The 27,598-nt window shown below is 38.6% G+C and overlaps 1 protein-coding gene across 1 annotated transcript in view; it reads right to left on the bottom strand.

Moving 5' to 3' along the window:
• The window catches only part of ITSN1 (intersectin 1), a 140,558-nt gene extending 113,100 nt beyond the window's left edge, over nucleotides 1–27,458 (bottom strand). The window contains exon 1 of the mRNA XM_082478940.1: nucleotides 27,341–27,458. The gene's annotated coding sequence lies outside the window, so the exon portion shown is untranslated. The remainder of the gene's footprint in view (nucleotides 1–27,340) is intronic.
• Nucleotides 27,459–27,598: the final 140 nt, after the last annotated feature.

Here is a 27,598-nt window from a genome sequence, read left to right as displayed (position 1 = left end):
ACCTTCCTCCTCCTACAGGAAAAAAAGAAACAAAAAAACAACCAGATAAAACCCCCACATCCTTCTCAGGAATTCCAAATTATGACAAAATACCCGCAAGCGGGATGTCACGCAAGAGTATCACAGACTAACAGCAGGTTTTGTTGTTCTCCCATGTTACATAGGAAAGCCTTTATAATAGTATTAATAAAAGAACTCTGATAGTTTCAGCAAAGCCTGGGAATTTTAGATAGATGTTGGAAAACAAAAACAGTTTGAGACATTCATGTAGGTTTGATTCTTGCTCTTTGGAGATCAGATCATTAATACAGTTACCAGTTTCAGCCAAAATTTTCAGAGTTTCTGCTCTTTACTGGAATGACTTCTCACTGTAAAAACCTTCACAAATGTTAAGTTCTACTGTTTCTTGTATTTTTTGCCAAGCACTCAAATAAGATTAACAAAACCTGTCAGGATTGCAAATGCTTTTCAGTACCTGTGGCAATGATCAAACTGCTGCGATCACTTCTGTATTCACAATATCTATCTTCAGCTATAGAGAATGGATAACCTGACCACAAAGGAAGAAAAATCACTGTAAACCCACCAAACAGGCAACAGGTGTAGTAGCACTCTTCTCTTTTCTCCACTCTAAGTCAGAAGACAGCTCAAGAATCTAACAAATAAAGAACTCCTTACTTTCTCAAAACAGGAAAAATGGAGACATTTATCAACAACTGTGGTGGAAGCCCCCGACTAACAACAAAAATGGTGTTTCTGTGTACAACAAATTTGCAAGCAGTTAAGGACATTTTTTATGTTCTGGGCATGGTACTGTCACTTTATCTCGTTCAGTCACATAAGCTTTAAGTGTTTCTGCAGGAAAGCCTTCCACAACTACTTCCACAGGAACTACCAGGTTTTTGTCTGTTCTTGCTGAAATACCATGTAAGGGACACACTGTCAATAACACATTTTATTACTTCAAGACCTCGGGGTCAAAGTTCAAGAGGATGGTTATGAAGAACATTCTTGGTGAAATCAGACCTATAGCGCAAAATCCTCAGGCAAGTTTAAGATCCAGATAACAGACTTTTTTGCCATCCAGATTAACAGGTGGCTCACTGTTTCCCACAATTTGTCTTTCATTAAAACAGAACTGAGTTTTCCAGGCTATATTAACTTTTATACTTCTGGGTAAAGGTATTTCTGATTTCTTTAACTGACATCTAAATATTAATAATTATTAATTTAACCTGAGCAAGGTGTTCAGAATTTGTCTTTAACAAACATACGAGATTATTTCTTCAGACAGAGTTCAGAGATTAATTCCTTGAAAATTTAGTCCTCTTCTTCCAGTACATCAGAAGCAATCAGATAAGTGGTTATTGGCATTAATATCATCTCTTCTGAAGCAAATGAGAATGACAATCCCCATTTCAAAGCTGGGGAAACTATGGCAGGAAAGCATTCTAATTCATGGTAAAAGTTAATAGTGTAACTTGGAACAGAAACCTAATTCAGTCTAGTCATGAGCCATAAGACCATATTTTGCACATGGGTATTACAAGGAGCAGAGAAAACTAAAATGACAAGGTTGGAAATGAGATGTTAAAGAACTGGAGATCTTCCAGTGTCATTACATTCTGCACCTTCATCCACACAAGAAATGTTGCTGATGACTAGGTATTGCCACCAGTACTCAAACAGCTCCCAAGCACTATAGTTAAAATATTTCAGGGTAGTACAGGCTATATAATGAAAGCAAAAGCCTTTCCCTTAAGCAGTTCCCAGCTTAATCAAATGGAATTAACATTAGGAGGAAAGCAAGCAAAGACTGGTATGATAAGATCATTTTGTTGTATAGTCTAGCTAGCACAATCTGAATGGCTTTTTCTAATCTTGTACATACACAGGCTGTTTTTCATCTCGACAGCATTTCACCCAGTAATTCCAGTACTGAGTGAACTATGACTGAATTACAGTATCTTTTTAAAGAGATGACTAGCTTTCATTTTAAAAGATTTAACATGATGGTAAATCTAATTCATCACTCAACTGTTTCTTATTAAGAAATAAAATAAATATCTTTTTATTTTCACTTTAATATTTCTTGACTTCACTCTGAATCACCAGACCTTGTAAAGTATAATTTTTTCTTTCTTAATTTTTTGAACAAACTTTTAGTAGTTTCTTAGCATTCACAACTTTCATTTTCTCTTTTTTGTTGTTTTAACTCACAGAGGTGTAGTAATAAGCTTTTTTTGTTTTTTTGTGGTGGGTGTTAAAAAGCTTCATTAATACAATTGCAGTTGGCAAGTTCTGACTCCTCCCCCTTCAAAACAAGTTCTAAAACTAAAAATCTGAAACACAAGAATTACAGAGTTAGGAATACATGCCACACCTACAAGACAGCCTTAACAGTAGCCTGGCACTAACTTCAAGAATGATTCAGTAAGGAGGATAAGGAAATGCATTATATCACTGCTAGATATGAAAGTACTGTGTTCTCTCAGACCCTCAGAGTCTATTTTGTTTCGCAAACATGAACCTGAGCAGTGATCTCAACTGCCAGTAAGTGATGGTTTATAGTTATATTGAATGCTAATAGAACCAGATAGAGGAGATTGGTTCTGCTATTTACATTACATAAAATGAAGACAATCATCCTTTATTTCAGAACCGTTAATCTGTCTGTCTCCATGGCTCAAGAATCACTAAGCAATAGCACTTAGAAGATACACTCAGAACAAAAAGAGAAAAGTGGCCAAAGCGTGGAGTCCGTCCTTAGCCAAAGGAAAGCAAAGTCTGAGTGCTCTGTAATACCCAAGTCCTAGTTTTATGTTATTTGTATATTAGTCTATTATTTTTAAGAGGCTCATAGTCACATCACACCTTTAACTTAGCCACCCTTAACTTTTTAGCTGTAGCTTTTCAGAGTAGAGCACAGTTGTTTTGAAAGCCCAGTGTAGCACTGGATCACTTCTGTTTCACTAGGCATTTTTCCCTTATCAAATTTCTAATCTCTCCAGTCCACATAACAAGCAATCTTGTTTCTTCCTTTACTGCCTCAGCAAGAAGTAGCCCAACAACAGAATATGATTACACTTTTTTTTTTTTTTGGCAGATCAACTCTTTCCTTATTCCTACATCAACTATCACAGCACAACTGCTTGCACCCGCCCTTGGTCCAACTCCTGTAGTGAGGTGGACACTGCTATATTACTTGCAGGTCAAGAAGGTCATGTAAATATACCAGAGGGTAGCTGATAAATTTCTTCCCCAGCTTTCCTATAGATTCCCACTACACAACTCTGCATAAACTCTCCCATGTTTCACCATATTGACCCAGCATTACTCCCTTGTTCCTGCCTTCTCAACACATCATTTCGATCTATCATTGCTACTTACCTCCACTGCAGCAAAAGCCACTGTAACTGCAAGGATGCTTTTTTCATACCCCTGCATGACCTCAGAAGTGATAGGGGGGTGGAGATGGTGGACCTGTGAGCTGTTTTCAGTCACAGGACTGAAAAGCAAAGAAATTATGGACACAGTTTAGATCTGTGCTCTCCCTTTCTGAGTAGGCCAACATAACAGTCTATCATTAGACAGTTTAGAATCAAATTACTCATAACCCAGCCTGACGTTCTTAGAAGAATGAGGACAGTGAAAGGGATAGGTCAGAGCCATCAGGTCTTTCTTGGACAGCAGTGACGGTCTTCTACCCCAAGACTTCATTACTTGTAGACCTAACCTAATCCCATGTAGCTATGCTGTGCAAATTCCCATTCTTGTCTGAACTTGACAGCTGATCATTTGAAATAGAGACAATGAAAAGCAAAAAAAAAATAAATCAGATGTTCTGAGTTCTTTCATTTCACATTCTCCATCTCTGCCCCACAGTAACAGTTATGCTGGGGGAAGGGTAGGAAGGAATAAAAAGCCCAGTCAGCACAAGTGTAAGTCAAGAGAGTTCACGATCTGTGTGTCCACTCCCTTACCCCTCCTCCTAGGCAACACCATAAGACAAAAAGGTCTAGTAGGGCAGAGAGACTAAAGTTGATGATGTAAGAGAAGGCACAGATGGCTCTGTCCTTTGAACTACTCCAGTGTAGGTCAGTTTGTCCTTCATAAGCATCTGCTTTTCTGAACTCTTAGAGGAAAGGGGATCATCAGTTACATAAATGTAGTGGTACAGCAAAAGCAGTTTGCTATAGCAAATTTTTCAAGCAGATTTTCAAAATAGTGCTTTAATAGGAGGAATTATTTAGCATCTACCAAGTCTTATCAGCATCTCAGTAGTTGTGTCAGACCACATCACTATTGATTGAAGTAGCCAATATCTCCTACCCATGTACTTTCCGCTCTTTCTTCAAAGCTTTGTCTTCCTAACTCTTCTGCATGACATTAGGAGCACTTTCAGGTCCAAGAACAGATACATATTTTGTCATTTATACAAGTATTCCTGTTATTCATCTTCTTTCTGGTCACGCTTAACCCTGTTGTTCAGACACAGATTGATAGCAGTAATTCTCTGTGGCTTACTCCTCTACTTTTTTTTTTCTAATTAGTCATATTGATTTCCTTGAGAATGTAAATTCAAGAACTTTGATCTCAGGGCAAAACTCTCTGAAGGAGACCTTGTAAAATATATAAGCATTCCTTGAAACTGCCCTGAACATCAGTAGCATCCCTGATGGATAGCTGAACTTCACCAAAAGAAAATACCCCAAAACAATGAAGATGCATGGCAGAGACTCTCTCATTGGTTTTGTTTGCAAAAAGAAAAGAAAGAATTTCAAAAAGAAATCACTTCTCAGTGAATTGCCCAACACCACTGAACAGCACGTTGCAAGAGAAGTTTCTTCTTTGGGGCAAGAACAAAACAGGCATTAAAACAAATCCTGAAAATGAGGATGCTTTCCTAACTTTTTTAGAAATTACTTTTTTCTTCCGCAACAGAGCTTCCCAGAGAAAAGGGTCACACAAACACTCTGCAAAAAGCTATAGTTCCAGTTGATAGGATTATACTGACTAAGCAAGCACTTAACAAAATTCTCAAGGTTTAATTATGAGGATTCTCATATTAAGCTAAAAACATCTTATTGACCTATAAAGCTACCGATGCAGCACACACCAGGCAATTCTCTGTTCTGTGGCACTAACACACAGGTACAGTCCTGACCCCAGCACTGTAAGGCAATTGAATATATTTATGTACAGTGCAGGGATCCCAGTACTGACCCTTTTGATTTCATCACAAACAACACATAATTTATATGTAATAAAAAGTACGTAGCTATAAAAATAATAGGTATGTAGCACAAGCTTCACGTGTCACAGAGTGCCACATCACTTAGCATCAAACAGTAAAGTTAAATCCTTTTTTTTACAAGGATGAGTTTAAACAGTTATGTGGAGTGCAGCTGCCCAGGGGCTGGCAGCCGGGGGCTGCAGGGGCAGCCTCTCTGAGGCTCCAACAGACCCACCGCAGGGCACAGCTGAGCCCCTCAGACAAGATGGCAGCACCTCAGGGAAATTGCGTGCATAAGAAAGGGCAAAACACTGCCTGGCTGTGAGGGGGAAAGCGTGAGAAACAGCCCTGCAAACACCGAGGTGAGAAGTGGAGGTGCTCCAGGCACCCGAGGAGGGAGCCCCTGCAGTGACCACATTGAAGCAGGTGTTGCCCTGCAGCTCATGGAGAGACCACAATGGAGCAGTTATCCACAATGCAGCCTGTGGAGGACCCCAGGCTGGAGCAGGTTTATCCTGAAGGATTGCAGTCTGTGGAGAGTACTCACGCTGGAGCAGGGGAAAAGCATGCAGAGGAAGCAGCAGAAGACAGGAGCTGTTACGGACTGACCACAGCCTCTATTTCCCACCGCCATGTGCTGCTTGGGGTGTGAGGGAAGCAGAAGAGTTGGGAATGGAGGAGTGAAGCTGAGCCTGGGATGAAGGAGGGGGAAAAGTGTTGTTCCAATTTGTCTTTGTTTCTCACTATCCACACTTATCTTAATTGGTAATAAATTACATTAATTTTCCCCAAGTCATCTGCTTAGTCCGTGACTGCAATTATTAAGTAACCTCCCTGCCTTTATCTCAACCCACAAGCTTTTTCACCCCATCTTCTCCCCCATACTGTTGAAGAGGAGACTGAGTGAGCGGCTGGGTGGGCATCTGGCAGCCAGCCAAGGTCAACCCATGACAACATACTAACTTATTTGAAGAAACCAGTATTCCATCTGTAGATGATCCTGACCCTTTAGGAAATATTAAAGACTTCACAGCAAGTGTCATAGAATTAGAAAAAGTATGAACAGACAAAACTGTTCTGACTTACGAAATTATTTTTATATAATACAAATATATATATAAATAATGAAAGTATGTGTGGACTGACTCACAAAGATTACCAGATTTTGGCTTCTACTCATTTGACACACAACAGGCTTTAAGAGGACACGCCAAAGTTCTCTAAAAATAGTAACACAGTGAATAAATTACCATTGCTACATTTTGATCAAGGAAATTGTGACAAACTGTGTTTAAAAAGAGGACACAGTCTCTTCTGGTTCACACAAGAAACATATACAATAAGCAGTACCTGCTACACAGGATACAGTTCAATAATCTTCCTCAGTCTCTCTGAAATTGAAGATCACCTAAAAGCAGGCACCTTTAGCAGAATAGAGAACTTTAGTAATAAAACAATACAAATAATAGTTCCCAGGTGAATATAGAGAATGTAATAAGTAATTTGGCAAAAATTTTGCTTCAGCTAAAAATGAATGTGTGCTCGCTATGGCTTCAGCTAAGATGGGTGTGTGCTTGCTATGCGTTTGGAAAAGGGATAGTTTTAAATAGGATATCAGACGAAAGCAACAGTTAGAACTACCGAAAATTTGCAGAACAAAGGGTGGTGTAGTTAGCTAAGATAACCACAGAAGTGTAAAGAATGAAGAAGCCACAAGAAGGACATGGTGATAAAGACTTTGGCCCTCCCTCCATGGACTATCAGGAAGATCCCTGAAGAAGCATAGCGCCTGGGAGGGGGGCATGTTGCATTCCCAGAACTCATTGATTATGTATTTGGGGGTGGGTTGCATTCCCAGAACTCATTGTTTATGTATTTGGGGGTGGGTCACGTTCCAAAAACTCATTGATTATGCAAACTATGTTCCAAGAAGAAACATGAATAATTATAAGGAATACGAAATAAAAACAAGTGGTTGTAAAGGGAAAAATGAGCCACAGGAGGAGAAATCCCCTGTGTAACTCCCAGCCCTGTAATAAATATTCTTTGCTCCACCGAATTTGCCCCAGACTAAAATTCAATACAGTGAGCGCGTTTCTCACAGAGAACATACTTGAGTCTAAAGTAGCTGATATATTGCAAGGAGTTAGTTACGGAAGCTTCATTTCTTTTATGAAGTACACAGTTTTATTTAGTTAGAGCTTTACTTGTGCTAAGATCAAGTCTTTTCCATGAGTAGGATCATCAGTTCTCAGCTTTACAGAAAATGAAATATTTTTTTTTAAAACCAACCCAATTAAAGCAACAATGTGTAGTTTGATAAAGGAAAAGACACCTTTGGAAAAAAAGAAAATATTCCAAAGACCTACCTGATGTTACCTAAGGATAGCAGTATACCATTTAACACAAATATGCTCAGCGCAGACGATGAAAAAAAATAAAACAGCACTTTAGATAACAGCTTTATTGGAAAGAAATGCAAATGTTGGATGAACAGATAGTGAAACTTCCTGTGCTATTTTTCATACAGTGATAAGGACAGACTCTTGGGCATTTGTAAAATTAAGGCATTTCCTTACACTAGAAAGGTTGCTTATCAGACAACAGTACACATGGAGGATAAAGGATTCTCTTACATTGTCAAGAATGCAAAAGTTGCATAAAGCTTAAACAAGGAATTAAATACGTTAAAGCATATGGTAATGTCTCCTATTTAAAATATGCTTGAGAATACACCAATAAACTGAAGTAAGAGGGCTTAACTGCATAAGGCAAGGTATATCCCAAAGTAAGGTTTTTCTGTTTCCTTTTTCCATCAGGATACTGACTCCCCTCCAAAATGCCTACAAGCAATTTTCACAAAAGACCAAAACAATTTCACGTGTGCCCACAAGGCTAGGCAACTGATACATGGAATGGGATAAGGGAAAGAAAAATGCTTTGTAAGGGGAAATGATAAATGGCAAATACATACATAAAAATTTTAAAAAGTGTATTCCAACGTACAAATCCTACTTCTAAACAGAATTATCAGTTGACTGCAAGTCCAGTTGAATGGCACAAAAAAATTGTGTAATAGCATGTGACAAGTTTCCTTTCCAGATGACAAGCATGCTTTCTATCAGTTCCACATAGATCAGTCTCCTGCATCTTAACAACAATCAGGGAGGTTTCAAACCTTGGTTGGGGTAAAAGATGTTAAGATACAAGGACAGGGATAATCCTGCTGAATATATTACCAGTGGTAATAATGAGTTCAGAAGCAGCAAAGAAATTATAAACACAGAAACACAAAAAAAGTCTTTCCATATAATTTCACTAGAGTTGAGGTGCCAGTATTTATGCAACACAGACTACCTTCAAAGCACTCATACAGTGAGGTTCAGGTTTTCTTCACTACAAAAATAGATAGGTAGAAGCAAGAGTTTTTTTGGAATAATAGACAGATTTCAGTTTTAGTCATAACAAGCTGAATGTTGCAAACAGTATTCCACAGCAAGCACTCCAAGCAGCCGAGGGAGCAACAAGATCACTCAAACATAGTGTCACCAAGTTCCAGCCTACAAACACCCACCTAGAGTTGGAAATTATTTCCAAAAATTTCCAAAAAAACTACCAAGAGTTGGGAATTATTTCCAAGCCCATGCAAGACAGAAACAGGACATACATACAGCTAACCAACTCCAAGAAAAAAACTAGACACAGAAGACAGGACATTTGTTTTAAAAGATACATATATCAAGCAGGTGTTCATTCTCAGTATATAAATATTTATAGCTAATAAGATGGCTTCTCTGAAGAATGCAGGTTACTGGGCTGGGGGGGGGTAAATCGGGGGTGGGGGGGTGGGGAGAAGTCTATGGTTAATAATACTGAAAAGAGCCATTTCTCTCTGTACTGAAATGCTTTAATACCTCTTTCCAGGATAAAAATTCCTTTCCTTAAAGAGAATAAGAACATTAACGTTATTGTTAGTGCTAATGGTTTATTTACTGTAAGTCACAAATCTGCAGCATGGGGAGGTTTATTTACTGTAGCTTACAAATTTCTCCCCTGTGAGTATTTAAAGTCTTCTGTTTTTCAGTACTTAGTAATCAGTAAAATTTGTCACAAGTCACATTATGGTTGTGGGGCTGTCTTTAACTAGGAAAAAAATCAAATTGCAAAATTGTAATTCAATGCTCTCATTTCCCAACATAACAGATCTAAAAAACCTTTCAAGTTTGACTCAAGTGAAAAGTGAAGAGAGCTATGAAAACAAGCCTACTGAACTCCTTGAAAATCCTCACATTTGCAAGTTTTTAACACGCTAACTATTAATCAGTGCCCAACTACACACATAAGCACAGTTCTGCTGGTACCATAACAATATGAACCTTATTCACTGAAGTTGTGGGGTGGCAACAGGTTGGTTACTACAAAGAGACACCCTGAACCTGACCATCAAGAGATTTCTTTCCTCAGCAAAGGCAAGGACAGAAAAAAAAAGTAAGTGCAAAGATGAAACATTTATACAGGGAGTAATAAAGAAAGGTCATAGAGAGGAGGGTCAACAAAGAATGAAACAAGACAAGCCTGATAAAAGCACAGGCAGGGCATGATGCTACAGCAACTTCATGGTTCATCCACCTCATAGTTCAAACACAACTCTTTCTTTTCCTCCATCAAACTCCCACAGCTCTTACAGCACTCATGTAAAACCTCACAAAGATTAAGGTTTCCAAGTTTCACGCTTCTGAGATGAGATTAAATATGCTCAGAAGATGTTACACCCATCACCCAGTGATGACACAAAACGATGAACTGAAGACGGAACTTTGTTTTAGGGTCTGACTTGCCTAGAGATTAATATATTTCCTTTTTAAAGTAGTCAATAATATTGTAAGACCCCTTCTTTTTTATCTTCCCTCACAATACAAGCCCTGAACAAGGTTCTTGTAGAACACAGATGTTGAAGAAGTGAAAGACTCCAGCCATCTTTTTAAATGTATGAACTTGAAATTCCTACAGAAGTCATCAGTGCTACATCTCATCCAGAGAGTTTTCTCTTGGTGTGTTTCTTGCCATGAACTTACTTTGGTTCACTAAAAGTTAGCGTCTGTCAAGACAAAGCTGCAATTTGCAGGGCATCAGACAGAGATGCCACCTATAGTATCAATTTAAACAGTTACCAAGTGAAATCCTGGGACCAAGTCAAGAAATTTACATCATCTTCACTAAAATGAGAATTCCATACCTAAAAACCTAGTCCTATAAAAGAGGAAATAACCACACTAAAAAAGGAATCTATAGTGTTTAAGTTACATCATTACAAAAGCTATGAAGCTGTCTACCTTCTCTCCATTTTTAATCTTGCCATCAGTAACAGCATAAGAGAAATTAAAGAATGTTATTTCCCATGCTTTGTTAACAATTACAGCTCAAGCTCCTAAAAAGCTGGTTAAATTTGTGCATGTTCATCATATTGTTCTCCCTTATGGTTTCTAGACTGATAGGATGAAAGACATATGTTGATAGTGACCAATATACTGCTATGTCTCCCAAACCAGAAAAAAATATGTCTAGTCCTCAAGATAGCACCTTCCTTTCTATACTGATTTAAAATTCAGGATAAAGCATGCAGCCAGAGCTTAGAAAGATTCTGAAATAAACCGCTCATAAAATATGTGTACACGCATGTAGTAAGACTGAAAAAACATCTGACTACAAATAACAGAAGGGATGTTATACATTCACTACCATAATGGAGATATTTTAGTGAATTTAATTCTCCTGATGCAAAGGACATTTAATTGCAGCAGTTTAATCTTTCTCAAATTAAAAAAAAAAAGTGAATTTAAGAAATTCTTCTGCCTTTTTGTAAGGTAATTTTTTGCACTCTGGTTGACTAGTTTTGATCTCATCTTAAAATGGGACTTTACATACATTTTTTTCTAGCTGTTTAGGTGACTGTAGTCTACCAATCTGAGTAGTTCTCATTACTCACTTGGTTTACAGCCCAGAGAGCACAGATCCATGGCAGATATAAATCATACCTAATTCAGTTATCACTTCTCACAAATTGAAAACAGTACCCTAATAAGATATTAAGTATGTAACGTTAGTTTTTCAAGATTCTCCACTCTTTGTCATTCAAACAGGCATTTATTATTAATATAGCAATAAAATAATATTGCTAGGTACCAAAAATTGCTTGGAGGGAGGGGAACCTCTTTCTATTGGAAGAAGAGGAACACACCTCACTTCGCTAAGAGGATCACATCTGTAGCCCATGAATCAGGTTTACATGTGTCCTGGTTTGAGGTAAAACAGAACCAATTTTGTTCAGTAACTTCGCTTCTTAGCTGGGCCTCTTCTAACTACTGAAATTAACTGCATATTGTGCAGACAATGTTCACTTTCTCAGAGTAGTAAGACCAATTGTTTACAGCTGATGCCCAGGCATGGTATGCGGAGAGGCTCATGCTTATACTTATTGCTATAACAGCCAAGGCCAACCAACTTTGTTATTTGCCCTGTTGGAGGGTCGGAAGCGGAAAAGCATAGTGGGGTCCCACCTGCAGGGAGGAGGTGACCCAAAACTGACCAACAGGGTATTCCATCCCATCTGCCTCATGCTCAGTATAAAAGCTGAGGGATCAAAGGGTCAGCTCTCTTCCTTCAATGGCCGACGTCTGAGGAGGACTCCGTTCATCTGCCTGTGATCCCGATCCTGAATCCAGATCCGGAATCCAGTTCCCGTCCATCACTGAGTCCAGCCTGGGACTGCCCCAGTGCCAGCCAGTGACATGATTGTCATCTCGGGAGCTTAATACGGTTTTGTATATTTTTCATTATTTCCTTTTATTTTATTATTCATATTTCATTAAAGTAGCTCAGTTCCTTCTAAACTCATAAGTCTCTTTTTCCTCCTCTGCCTCTCTCTTTGAAGAGAAGGTAGAGGGGAGCATCTGTTGGTCCCGTCTGGGGTCCCCAGTAGTGGATTTTGGCCTAAATCACGACAACATGTATATATTTATACATGGGAGAAGAAATAGCAGAGAACTGTAGTTCAAGATTACAAATGACGTTTATTTTCCATTACAAATATATTAACATATCTTCATGCGAGAATGATAGATGTGAAAAGTTTGTACAATTTATAGCACAGAAGGAATAAAAATTTGTACAATTTATAGCTTACACTTGCAGTAATGGATTAAAACCTGACAGATAAAATGATTACAGTCCCCATTCACTCAACCTACTCCAGAAGCCACTGCAAGTTTTAAGGGGCTTTCACTCTTGAATCAGGATCACTTTATTTCTCAGTCTGGCTTGTTAAAAATAGGGACAAGTTTACCTTGAAAATTGAGTCTTATGACTCCAACAGAAGATAGCTTGAGGGCCATTTTCTGCAGCAGAGACATCACCAGAAGAGGCTTGGGGACAGCTGTAAAGGAAGCTTTGAAAGAGCAGAGGCTAGCATAATTGGCAGTACATTGAGCAGTAATTTTTCAACTCACACTGGCTGACTTCAGTACAGCACAGTATACTCTAACAGTTGGCAACTGACAAGATTTTAAAAATAAACTTTGGATTCTAAAAATACATTTTTGATTATTTAGCTTCTGAGTTAAGACCTGAAAACTAAAAGTGGCATTATAATGAAGCATCCACTCCATCAATCATTACAGCTAATAAGTTACCTTCTAAAATGGCAAGCAAGATTCTCCTATAGTCACTTGTCTACAGGAGAAGTGCAGGCTAAAGATATTTCACATTAAAAATTAAGTTGTGAATATTTCAGCTATTCAAAAACCCCATACACTGAAGAAATTACAGTCAAACCTTCATCGGACAAAAAAGCCTTTCTCAAAAACTCAACAGTCTAGTTTTCAACTCTCCTGAAAAATACACATGGCATTCACTGGCGCTTGAAATGAAAAGAAAAAGATAAAATGAACTTACTGGAAAGAAGAGTTGGCTACTTGCAGGGGAAAGAATCTGAACTTTTGCCTCAAAATTAACTTGTTCCCCTTCAGGGAAAGAAAAAGGTAGTAATATAATAGTCAAACACCATTTGACATCAGAACAATGAGCACGTCTAATCAATTTTTTATTAGATATGTTCAGTTCCAAAGTTGTGAACAGTCATTACAGGTCTTATGAAGGACTAAATCATAATAAGTGTGGGACACAGCAAGAGTAAAATTGTTAAATTAAATTGCTCTGAAAACCTAGTGATAGTAACTAATTTTCCTAAAGCTACAGTACTATTTTGTCACTTTTAAGCTTCCAGAGCAGCACTAGCATAAATCTCATACATAAGTCAAATCAACTTTACTTTCTCACATAAATGAGCAATAAAGTACCCATAGAGATAAAATTACATGAACATGCCACAGTTTTCATCTGCTTAAATACTGCTGCTGATAGTTCCAGAACCCAAGTACTCAAAGTACTCTTTCAAATGTACAGCTGGTTTAGTGCAATTTCTAAGCAGGAAACCCCAAATAATGCAAGAAAAAGATCCAGTAAAAAAATTCCAGTTCGTATGCTGAAAGGAGAAAATGCAGCAGCAAGTAATCGTTGATCAAGTCTGCCAGCAAGCATTGCCAAGAGATGCACTGACATTCTAGACTGAATAGGCCATTTACTCACACACTACTTTTCTTTTTCCTTTTTATTTTTAATTCTCCAACAATGTCCATGACAACTCTTTCAAGCTACAGGAGTTCTACTACATGACAACAGTTCATGTTCTTACTTTAATACCTGCAGAAAAATCTCAGTATTTTGACTACCAGTTCTTAAATGATAAATACATTACTACAATTGAGAGAATAACACAAGTATCTGGGATATGCATTTGTCTATGGGTCACTTAATCACTGCTTGTACGGCTGAGAATTGCAACACTTGAGGAGTAGGGAGAAAGAAAAAAAAAAAAAAACAAACACCAAAAAACCCACAAACAAACCAGCACCTCCAGTCCCTTCGGGATACTAACAAAAGAGAAAGAATTTTGAATTAGGCCCAGCAAAAAAATCAGCATCTTCCAACCCTGCAATCATTACTTCAGCCTTTTGAAAATTTCCTGTTGGTTTAACAGCCCAAAAATGAAGTCTTAACAGAGACCTCAAGAAATCTGATTACCAGCAGCCGGTACATTGTCAAAGCATGCAGTGTTAAAATCCTCAGAGAACTAAAGGTACCGAGTGGAATAATCAAGTTGAAATAGAGGCAAAGAAACAGGGTAACAATGCAAACATTGAAGACTAACAAGAAAATCTAATGCCTCAGGACAACGTGCACTATTTACTTGTCAGGTAATATTAGGAAGAGACCTACTGTCTAACAACAACAATGGAAGAGGGAGGCAAACTCTCTTGAAACACAGATTGGTATGCCAGAGCTAAAGCTAGAAATGACAGCTGGTGACTGACATCAGGCTACACAGAGTAGTAAGTTTTCTGTTTCACTCACCTGTTCCCTTATAGTAACCTACTTCAAAATTTGGGTAGTCTTCCATGGGTCTTTCTGGGAAATTAATTTCATTACTGACAATTAAGAAAGCTATCAGACTGCTTCTAAACCAAACCATGTAGAATATTAAGACAGAACTAAACATACCTGCCTGAACACCCAAACAATATACAGGCATTAGAACAATACACATAGCTAACAGTAAACCCTTGAAAGAAGGCCATCCTTAAAAAATCCTGAAGGGATACAAGATGAAGTGCATGAACCATCCTGACCATAGCGTATGTTTCAGGCTGATTTATTTCTGAATAATAAAAAAGTTTTGATTACTTAGACAAATCCCTAAGATTCGATCTTCTAGAGGACTGCATACAGCAATTCAATTGAACACTGGAAAAGGTTCTCCTTGTGACAGCAGAACTGATCTGCTTTGGAAAACAGCAACTTCAGAGTATCAAGCCCCAGCAACATATCTGAATCATTTGTGAAATAAGCACTATGAAGAAAACAAAATAAATAAAACCCCAAAAGCTTAGGGGATGGGATCATAGTTGTTCCAAGCGGTATCAAACAGTTGCAAGAGAGATCTAATTTCGCTGTTGGTTTTAGTGCAAAGTTAAGTGTTGCAGACCTATAATAGAAACTCAGTTAAACCTCATTTTTTAAATGCTTATCTCTAGATTGGCATACCAACTGAACTGATACACAAATATGCAGGAAAAAAACCTGAGCCATAGCATTAAAATGCTACAGCCTGGCCAAAAATATGAGTAACCAGATACACAGTGCCAGAGGTCACAGCATCCACCAACAGCACTGCTCATGCAAGCCATTGAAAAACTGTAATAAAGAAGTCCTACAAAGAGGCACTAAGCCAGCATCATCCCAAGAGAGAAAGAACTTAACACATTTTTTCAGTTACCTTGCCAATAACCTCCCCACTGTATCCAACCCACTAAACATTAAAATCTGGAAGAGATATAGTGACTCTATAGCAACCAGCTGCTGAGATATTTTTCAAACAGAGTGAACCAAATACATCTGCCAAATACTTTCCCAACAAATTTAGCCTATTCCTAGTGGGAGAAGAAAAGTATGTTCACTGCTGTGATTCAAGACAGTGCAAATCCGAGGTCATTAGAAAACTAGGGGAATTTAAAACAAATCAGATAACAAGAAATAGGTGGACACAAATTGTAGGTATGCAAATTAATATTACTGTGCAAGGACAGACACATCACTCAAGAAGCCTCTCCTCTGGAGTAGCACTTCCATAAGACTTTTTCCACACTGGTTACTCCCATCACCCAACAGGCCAACTTTACTAATACTTCCATGTCTCCTGTAGGAATCTATCAGGGAGTTTTCTGGAGTTTTAAAACAGTCACATGAACAGTCACAGCTCCACAGTGATAACTGCACAAATTCTGTGAGCTCTCAAAACAAGCAGTAATTTGTTTGTCTCTGTGCTTAGTGCAACCACTCCTGCTATAAGTCTCCTGATGGCTCGTATCCGTAAAAAGGTTCAACCTCCCTACTGTATGCTTACAAGCACATCAGCTAAAGCATTTTGCTCAGCAAAACAAGAATGAGACCATGAGAATTCAAGAGCATAATTTCCCTTAGCTCATATATAAGACAAAGGAAACCTCTAGGTAACTAGAAAAAAATAACTAAGAAAAAAATCAAGCCTAATGTTAGGTTTATATACATTGTCCCAAGTCTGTATCCTCAGAAGACATATTTTAGAGGTCTACAAATCAAAAGAAAGGTGGAAGCCAACTAACTAGGTAACCTCTGTCTCCTTTCACTGCAATAAGGCTTTGCTTCTATTTAAAACTTCACAGAATAAAGTCTTTAATCTTTAATGAGAGACAAAGCCAAGCTAATATGGAATTATTGGTAGACTTTATTCATGTGGTTCCATAACATAGTACAGGGGTAACACTGAACTCAACAGATAATGTTTAAAATACCTTAGTTGAGACAGGCTCCCACTTTTCCTCTTTGGCTAATTTTGTTAACCCAGTGTTTTTCTAACTCTCTTGCCCAGCTGCAGAGCACAGCTCATCATAAGTATCTAAGCTACTTCAGAAGAGTACCCGAGGATTGCCAGAAAAACCAAGGGCTTCCTCTTGTACATGGCCTGGTACAGAACTAGAAACTGCTGCTGCCACCTTAAAAACAATAATCAGCGCAAACTAAGTTGGAAGTCTGCATACTGGTGTATCCATGCTATCTGTAGCCATCTACCCTTTTCTTGCCCTTTATATTTACTGTCTTTTTAAACCTCTCTAACTACAAAGTACCTCAGGTGGAGAGTAACTGGATGCATTGTTCTCTCTGTAGGAGTCAATTAACTTTTTTTTTTATTTTTAATTTATTTCTCCCCTCCCCCTTTTTTCCCCTTTTTGAAGCTGGGAAATGATAACAAAGCACAATAAACCTCCACACAAAAGGAAATGAAATGTCACAAGAATTTCAATATGCAGGCTTCCTAGGTTTCATTTCCGTGCACAAAGTTTAGCTGAGTCAGCATTCTTGATTCATAATGCTTACAGGTTTTTGAGGGTTTGTTTGTGTTGTTTTAAACAGAAGGAGTAACTTTCTGCCACTGCTTTGAACTTCCCAAGCAGAATGCCTACTTTTGATTTTGAAGATAAACATTTAAAAGATTCGGCATGATTATATTCCTACATGCACTCAAGAAAGCTATTTTAATATCGTTGCTGCTCCAACTAGCCTGTACTGAGCTTTTCCTAACAAAACCCAGGTGGTTTAATTCAGGATTGCATCAAGGTAATCCAGGAAAAGCAGGAACTTGGCACTGCCATAACAAATTCCAGAAACTCTAGGAATTAAGCAGCTCCAGCAGGGAATCCCATTTTCCTTGTAGCTACAGTGTAACACTGTCCTGCTTGAAGCACATAGAGCAGGGAAAAAATGCGAAATTATTTCTGAAGCCTCAGATTATTTCTGATTACAGAAACTTTATCATCTCCCAAAACCACCAAAGGAAGAATCCTCTCTCTTACTTACAGAAAAGTCCTTAAAACGCCACAAAAGAAAACAAACTTCAACACACAATAGGCAGAAGGTTTATTATTCAGCTATCAATGGAGCCTACCAAGCATCAAGAAACAGCTACCAGCTGAAAAGACTACAGTCTTTCAGTCTGCTGAAATTTCAGCTAACATGTCATCCCTGGACTACGTTCAATTCCTCAAGCCAACAGCTAATAAGAGCCAAGACACCGAAAGGTCAAAGTTTCATTTCTCTTATCCCTGCCTCCAAGCAAGTGGTGAGACCAGGAAGAAAAAAAGAAAAACAATTCCACATATTCCTACCCTTTTTAATCCTACAGTTCTCCTCCTTTCTCGATAAGGACTCCAAAGTCTGTATCAAGACACAAGAAGGAGCAGAGTGAAACTAGCTCAGATCCTACCAGTTTGTCACCTGCCCATGAAATTCTGAACTCTAATATTGAAACCTAAAGTTTTCTGCTGTAGTTTGATAAAGAAGCAAGCAACAGCATAAACAAATGGTGGTGCCCAAATACTCAAGAGATATCGTATCACATCAAATTAAATCTTTGCTATACAAAGACTGTATTCAAATTAAGAGTTAGACCCAATAGGATCAGATGACGCTCACATCAAAAAGGTTTGCCTTTTTTGTTCGCTTTGGTCTTTTCTTTTAAAGAAAGGCTTTATCAAATATTTTCAATTTTTTTTTCTATTTTTCTCCCATAACACCAATAGCTCTAATCTGGGGGTGTTAAGATGGTTCGATGCTAAAATGGCTAGTCTCACACACACACACACACAAGAATATTACGCTGCTTTTGTTAATCTTTTATTCCTTTATTTCTTTCTTAATCACACAGCATGTCAAACACTACTACTTGATTCTGGACAATAGGCTTCCAGTGCAAGTTTAGCTTTTAAATTGCATTTAACCACACATACAAATGTTATCACTACCTAGTCCACAGTGTTCACCAGGCTATTCCCCATAACATCACCTGAAAAGTCTTAGGTAACACAAAGAGATTAAAATAAAACTTTGCCATATTTCCTAAAACAGAGGAAGAACAGGAAGAGATACCAAAGTATCAAGGTCTTACACAAGTTAGTAAAATACATCAGACAAGTTTATGCAGGGTTTGATTGTTTTGGGGTTTTTTATTTAGAAGACAGCTTTACTTAGGGTTATTTCTGGGTTATTACACAAGTACTCATGGTTTTGTTTGTAGATTCTAAAATAATAGCAGATTAAACTCTTTGGGTTAAATTCACCCAACTAGTTAATACAGTTCTTTTAAAAGTCATACTAGCATTTGATAGCAGTTCAGAATAACACTAAGAGTACTTGACTCAAAAGGATGCATCTTTTTCCCTCCTCCCCCCCCAAAAAAAAACCCCACAAAGCAAAATTGTTTTGCTTGTATCATCTACAGACAGCACAACTTTTAACATCTAAATCTGAGAGGATTGCTTAAGTTTAAATAGTAGCACCAAAAGTACATTTCCAACACATTTAAGGAAACAAACCATTGGAGCATTTGACATGTTAAAGTCAGCACTGCATCTGGACTATTGCATATTTCTGTTTCACAAGAGTGGATTCCAGTTATTATGCAGAGCTACGTGACTTACGGTTCATCCATAACTTGTGATTGTGCAAAAAAGATGACTAATTAATCAAAAAAGCATGAAACTGTTAAAGTGAAAGCACTGCATAAGCCTCAAGTCCATTCAGATTATTCTGATAAGAACTGTGGTAATGAAGCATGGATAACACCCTTAGTTTCCTACTAGCAAGACTGGTTCAGATACCATAAAAACACAATAGTGGGAGGAATCCACTATACAGTGTGAGGATCCAACTATTTTAGTTCCACATTGACTGAAGATCTCTTCTTCAGAAGTCCAATATCACTATCTTTGTTCCACTAATGCCATCGAAGGACTCTTGGCAAACAGGAATTTTCAACACTAAGATAGACTTATTGATACCAACTAAGGCACTGACTCCTGATCACAGCCAGTTCGAGCATATCAGTAATGCCAACAATACATCTAGTCAAGTGCTACACCACACAAAAAATGAAATGCATTTGTCTTCCTCCCGTGCCCATGTCATCATAGAACTTGGCAACAATTCCTTGAAGCGATACCATTTTTCAGCAGATGCTACCTGCAAGACAAACTTAATTTCTACCATATTTCTTAAAATTAGCATATGATGTTCAATCATAGGTTGCTATTTGTTCTTTTATGAGCATATTATATTGCTTACTACAGTTTTAAATAGAGTAAGTACATAACAGCAAAACATGCAGAAACCTCTTAGCTGGACAATAGATGTTTTCAAACTTTGTCATTAAACATCTCCAAAATCCATGATGTCCTGGCACGATTTAAGTATAGATAGATGACTTTATCATGTGAAAACATATTTTAACACTTTCATGTTTTGAACTCTTCCTCTGAATTTAAGTTTTACAAACCAAAATTAAAAAAAGACACAACTATAAGGAATAGTTGGAAAAGAATGGGGAAAAACCTTGTTACATGTCTGTTTTTTTAATTTAGTACTTATCTGAATACCTACAGCAACTTAATTCCACAGTACTTTATTCTAACAAAAAATTCTTCCTTCTTCTCTTTGTTCTTTATTAGGCTGTTTTACAATTTCAGCACACACTGAAGAACAGAGGTATTAAAATGGAATGCTTTTTTGTAAGAAAACTGTAAAAGTATTTCAGGTAGCTCTACAAACTACTTCCAGTAGTTTACTTTACACAGTCTTTCCTTGTTGGGATTGGCTCTTACAAACATTAAAAGAACAAAATCAATGAACATCAAAATACAAAGCTTAAGTGGGAAAGAACACCAGCCAGCCGTCAGACAGTACTGAAATATAATGGACCATTAAAGTGAAGAAATACAAATACAAGAGAAAAAAAGAGAAAAAAAAAGAACAGGTAAGAAGAATGATGACTGGTAAAGGTAAGGAGCTAGGAAAGCAAACATTGCAGTAGCACAGGCAGTAGATGCATCGAAGGACCAGGTCAGAGAATTGCTATGTAAAAAAAGCCATTTATACTGGATTCCCATACAAAGACAAACAAACAAAAAATCCAAACCTGGATATCACAGGAGTCTATCTGGCTGCTTGAGAAAAACAGAGAGGCAAATTTATCCAACTGGGACTCACACATGATTCAAAGAAAAAATGTCAGTAATTTTGTTCAAGAAATTAAACTATTACATCATCCCCTTTGGTACATGATTAGGTTACTGGCATTGTATTATGAAACAGAACTCTGAAGTTGTTAGCTTTTGTTTATGTAAGAAAGAATCTTGCTTCCCCAAAATACCTTGATTATTTATGGAAGATACTAGAACCTTATATCGGCTAACTGAGCTTCTGCCTAATACTCCTCACCACAAACACAGAAATACATACAGAATCTGTACACAGCTGAGGGCCACATACATGCAGGAAACTCTTCACAGGTGCATCTATATATTGCAACAGATTCTTTTCAACTGCTGGCTTTGTATGGGTACAAGCACGTGTTCATACCGAACAGCTTGCAGGATGAGGGCCTAACAATGTGAAGCTAATGCCTAAACATAGTGTAATGTAACTGGAATTAGGATCCGTTCAGCCTTTATCTTCTTTAATTGTAAGACTGGCAGAAAAGACAACACTGAAGTTTTGACAATCCTGCCATGACCTATTAAAAAACATACTTTAAAAAACATTAATTATTGCACCTCACAGTTTACAGGGCAGTCCATCTTCTTGTGCTTATGAATTTGAAATTGTAATATAGAGTACATGAAAATTGTAATATAGAGTACATGAAAAATGTATTTTTACAGTTACTAATAAGAGATCTTTTTTAATAAAGAGGTGGTGACCTCAAAACACATAATCAGCTCAACAATATCTTCAATTTTCAAAACAGTCATAGGAACACTTAATATACAAGCACTACGTTTCCAAAACACAACTATAGATATTAAACTGTAACATAATATGAAGATAGCCATCACTGATAAGCATCTGAGTGTCCCTGCATAAACTCACCTTGACCTTTGAAAGTTAGATATGCAGCTGACTTTACACAGCTTCTTCAGCTAAATGGGCACACAAGGCTGTTCTATTCTGTACCAACACACAGTTGGATTACCTTCCCAGTAGTCAATATTGGATTTCTCCTTTACAGTTCAACTGGTAGAGCAACTAACAAAAAGTTAATGTATACTTGGCAGGATAAGCATTATTTAGAAAAGAATAGATACCTTTTCTGTTCCCCCCTCCAAGACCGCTGTTTGCTGTTTCTTAAACACAAAACTAGATATAATTTTAATATTTTTCTCATATACTGCTTCTAGGTACTCACACTGAGAGACTTAAAAGTATATCAGAAATGAATAAAAGTTCTTGTTTCTCCAATGCAACTCTGACATGGGTACCTTTGGATCTTAGCAGGCCTGCAGAATCACAGAAGAAATGCAACAATTTGATTTGCATCTGTTACACTTATTGACAAACCAATTACTTTGTAACACATAGCAAAACTGTAATTGATTGCTTAAGACAATTACTGTCTCATTTAAGAGTTAGCATAAAGTCTTTACCTCAAAATCTTAATACGGTTCTATAGATGTCTCTGATCACAAAGCAAGGACAAAGGTGAGGAAAGCTGCCTGCTGGTAAGCTATTACAGTGGTGATCTCCAAACACTAATAAAGTTATCGGTACAGAAACTTTGGCTGTCAGATTTGAGAAACTAGAAATCTGTGTTCTGCGTTACTTGCCACTCAGTATCTTCAGTAAGCACTCAATCATACAGCTTTAATTTTAATTGAGAATTGTTTACTTTAGTCCTTCAAGTCTTAAAAAATTCTGTTGAAAATATCTGTGGGGAGTTAATACAACGAAGGTGATTTATTTATGCCTAACAGGCTGTTCAGTAAAACACACATACAAACCATAACACCAAACAATCACAGAAATTGACTGCTGCTTTCTTTAAAATGTGGGGGACCAGAAAAAGAAGATAAAAACTGCAGTTAACTGTCAAGGATGTTGGGAAACCCAGACTACCTGCTCACAGCACATGTGATTCTAGCTGGAAGTTTCTCCTATGAAGTATATATTCCATTAAAAACTTGACTTTCCATTGTTTATTCTCAGTGGTAAAGTCTGGTAATTACTTTTGGAAAACATCTTAGAAAGTATGGCTAAAAGATAACTAGGACAGCTAACTAGTACAGTGGTTCAAAGATACTACTTTAGATTTATTATGTGGTTTGAATTAGAAATTTTCTAAATGCTGTAAATAAGTCCTCATGAATTATTTCATAGGTATATTTAATTGCTGTAAATATTTACAATTATGTATGAAAGCACAGAAAGCAATGTGCTACAAAGGAGTGTTTCATTATGAGTCCTCCAGAGAATTCCCAGCCATTTCAGATGGCTCTCCATGAACCCTCTTCCAGAAACCATAGATTTAAACCCAGGTGTTCTGTGTATTTGGGAAGTATATTAATAACTATTATCTACAAATATTATTTATATTTATATGGAGCAAGTAAAACTGTATCTTGAAATGATACAAAGATAAACCACTGACCAGTCATTTACAGTAGATTAGTCATCCTCAAGTCTAGATCCTTAAAAGATATTTAGGTAAAGAACCCCCATGGAAATCAGAACGAGCTACCCATCAAAATACAAAGAAAAACCTGAACTCTTGAGACAACAAGTCTTCAGTGAAATTATTTTAATAGTATTACTAGGTCTTGCTAATCTGTAATATTAGTGCTAGTATTCATCTATAATACTGGAACATACCATGATTTTCAAGGATTGCCATCACACAAAAACTTTCTCTTATAAATCCATAGTATTTAGACTGTCAAAACTGCGGTCACTACAAATATCCTGTGGGCACACAGAACCACGAGACACAGAGCAGGGGAGGTAAGATTGAGAACTACTGTGAAAGAGAAATAGACGGGAGAAATTTAGGTTTCAGGCAATTAATAATATGATTATTTCAAAATTCCAGACACAAAACGCTTGTGAAAAGTTGACTTTACAGAGAAAAGGAAAGATGACCACTGAAATGACACTAGCACTAATTAATTCAATTACCGTGGAAATAACACATGAATTGTAAAAATGAACCTTTTGCATCAGAAATAAAAGAAAAAAAAAAACTTTCTTCCTTGGCAAGACAGAGGATACCGCTCTTCACTCCTCCCCACAGAAAATTATTTAATGTCCACTGATTTTCTATTCTGGTCAAGAAGTTAATCCTCTAACACTCTGAAGGAGATCGACAAATTCCAGTTTCAGTTGTAGAAAAACATTGAAGATCGGTAATTAGAAACTAATCTCTCCTATCCAAATGGTCCATGGTCTATAAAGAACTTGACCCTTACAATACATACACAGAGCTATCTAGAGAGATTCATTCTAGACAGGTGGATTAACTAGACATCTACATGCAGACTCCAAAATTACACAATTTTTGTTTTGTTGTATGAAGGATCAGCAAATACAGTTATGTATACTGCAATTTACAATTAAAATATCAAGACATATCTAAAATAACAATACCATCCCAAAATATGGAATCTGCTATATTAATTTTTAATTTTAGAAAGTGTACTCTTAAGAAGAGGGTAACTACTTTTGCCACATATCATACAGAAATTTTAGCACCTCACAGTAAGGTTTTATGTGCACAAGTAATTTATCATTAGATCTCAGACTGGACCAAATTTCTAATTGTCTACCACACCGCCCAATTTCATGCTATGCAAGTAAAAACAAAACCAACTTACTGTGTAGGGGGCATTTCAAGTTCAGCAGCTGTATTAAATACAATAGCAATGAGCGTTCAAAGTTTCTAGCAGACAACTGGAGCAAAAGCAATCTTTGATTTATCTTTATAGTAAAAAAAAAATAAAAATCTGATCTCTCTGGTTTCATGCAGGTTAACTACTGAGCCACCCTCACCTGAAATGGGTACTACAAACAAAACTGTCTGTTTATGATTTATTTATTCTACTCTATTACTAAAGACAGCATAAACAAATGTTCATAGTTGATAACTCTCCATGATGATGATCTCCTCATTCCTCAAGCCATTGCTTACATTTTCCTTAACTTTTTATTTTTACTCCACAAACGGAAACTCTTAACATTCCTATTTTCCCTGGTGTTATCCTACTAAAAACTAAAACTATAGTCCATGATTACAGTACAAAGATAGACCAGAAAAGGCTATTCAACATCATCATTTAGAATTATTTAATTGCTAGATTCACATTCTTTCCTGAATCCAAATCTATCCTAACTGCATGATTAGAGGTATTAAGGAAAGAGCATGCAGACTTTCCACGAAATAGCTAACAGCAGCAAGAGACAGAACAGACGCTGCAGGTCATCAGTTTATTTTGAGATACCCATTCTTATTTTACTGCATCTAAGTAGTTATTCCACTGAACCAGGATACAAAGGAAAATTACCAAGAAAACATAGCTACTCTGAAAAGGATCTTATCTGGAATGAAAGACAGTGGGATATTATAGAGTGAACACTACAACAGAAAGAATTAAGTGTGGTTTGTGAAGCAGCAAGTGCAAAGAGCAACCCACTCAGCTCAAATGAAGTTTGAGTTTAATACACTGGAGAAACTGTTCAGAAACAGTTCATCTGTACGAAATATGACCCCTGTAAAGCTGCCAAAATCAGTGAGAGCATACAAGTGCTAATCACACAAGCTAAAATGGCTCAAACTGCTTTGACTTACATGCACGTCTAAACATAGATGACTGCATATCCTAAATTATAAGTGAACAAAAAGAATGCAACTGTTTTCTTTACCTGTGCTTCTATCTGCAATCAGTACACCTCCTTATAATCTACAATCAAGTACACCCCCTACTCCTGTACTTGGAAATCTGAGTACAGCTGACATGCAAGACTCCTCCTTCCATACCTCACCCCCTCAAGCAGGGCTTTGGAGATGCAGTGTGAGCATTTTAAAACAGAAAGAATTCAGTAATCAATTCACTGGTATGTAAAATAAATATACTGTATAAAAAACATCACCAGGTCATATTCATTGAGGGAAGTTGCTAGTGACTAGAATAAAAAGGCAAAAGAGATAGAAAGGTTGTCTAAGACAGTGTGGAATAACACTGCACAGTCTAACACTCTCCAGAGCCTAAATACCTAAAGTACCTAAAATACACAGTTTGGCTTTTTGTTTTAGGAACAAATGCATGCATTTGGAGGTCGACTTCAAACATTTTGCTAAAATACATAGCTATTACCTTAAATATATATTGCCATACAAGCTCTAAACAAAAAGCATACTTTAGATTTGTGGTGTGGGAAGAGGTAGGGGAAAACATGCTTTAATAAGTACCATACTACCACATCTGGAATGCTAGTTATTTTACTAACAAGAATTATTTAATAAACAATACTCTCAAATGATCTGTTTTTCCTATCATGACATCCACACCCCACAGAAAGGTAGAATTCACAGAAAATACTGTTTTCTAAAAGCAAAATCCACATTTCTGCCAAAATAAAGAAGCGGCTGAATCAGAACAAAAGATATCCACAGGAAACATTATCCGCAAAGTTGTCTACTAATGCAAGGCAAACAGAAATGAAGGGACAAAAACCCGACCATGTACCGGTTTCCTTTTCCTGACGCCCTGACAACATTCCCTCGTCCAATTGGTCGTGTGCCCTTTTCAATCCGTAAGGGATGGCATTCCTCCTTTCCCTTCGCACCAGGGCGGAATGGATGCGTCGAAGGGGCAGGGAGTAAAGAGGACGGAGGCAGCAGGAATAATCGTTACTTAACGCGCTGAAGGGAAACCCGCTACCCGCAGCCGCACAACCCACTCCTTGCATTCCGCGTCCGAGATCCCCCCCGGAGGACAAGGGTGGCCGGGACACGGTTCCCTCCGGGAGCGATGGCTGTCTTGTGACGGCGAGGGCTATGCTATCACCGAGCCAGCGCACACCAACCGAGGCGCTCCCCCCACCGCATTGCCCCGCTTTCCTCTACCCACAAAACCGTAGCTGCGAATACGGCACCCGAGAAACCCACCCCGGGTGAAGTACCAATAAAAAATAAAAGAATAACAGTGGAAAAAAGGCCAGCCCGAGCAAGGCAAGCAGCGGCGCCAACCCCTGCGCGGCAGCAGCCGGCGCCGGACCCGCACGGCGGGCTCATCCCGCGGGCGCCCGCCTCACGGCCCCGCGCCCACCCCCGGGCCGCCCACACCGGCGACAACCACGGCTACTGAGGGAGGTGAAGAGGAGCGAGGCGCCTCGCTCCGTGCCGGGCACCCGCCGCCTGTCAGCGGGCCCGGGCACCGGGACACGCCCGGCTGCCGGTACCGTGAGGAGACGGGGGGCGGCAGAGGCAGCGCGGGTCAGCGGCGCCGCTGCCCCCCTCTCCTCCCCCCCCCCGTGGGTGCCCGCCGGGCGCTGTTGGCCTGGGGTGAACCGTCGCCCCTCCCAATGAAGGTTCCCCCCCGCTTCTCGTCCCTTCCCGCCGCCACTGAGCAGTACCTCATATCTGCGCAGGCCGGGGGGCCCTACTCACACCGACGGCGACTGCGGGGGGGGATGGAGGAGCCGGAGCGGCGCCCGCCACCGCCTCCGCCAGACGCACCATCCCCTCCCGCTGCCTCCTCAGCCACCGTCTGGCGGGCGGCGGGGGGGGAGGAGCCCTGGCTCGCCCTCGCCCTCACAGCCGCCGTACTGACGCGCGGCCGCCCGCCCCCCCCTCCCAACCCGCGCGACGGGCAGGCGAGTGCCGCCAATCAG

This window comes from Vanellus vanellus (assembly GCF_965231255.1).
Source record: "Vanellus vanellus genome assembly, chromosome: 1".
Classification (NCBI taxonomy): Eukaryota; Metazoa; Chordata; class Aves; order Charadriiformes; family Charadriidae; genus Vanellus; species Vanellus vanellus.
The sequence above is the reverse complement of the archived record's forward strand: the minus strand, read 5'-3'. Positions and strand labels throughout refer to the sequence as shown.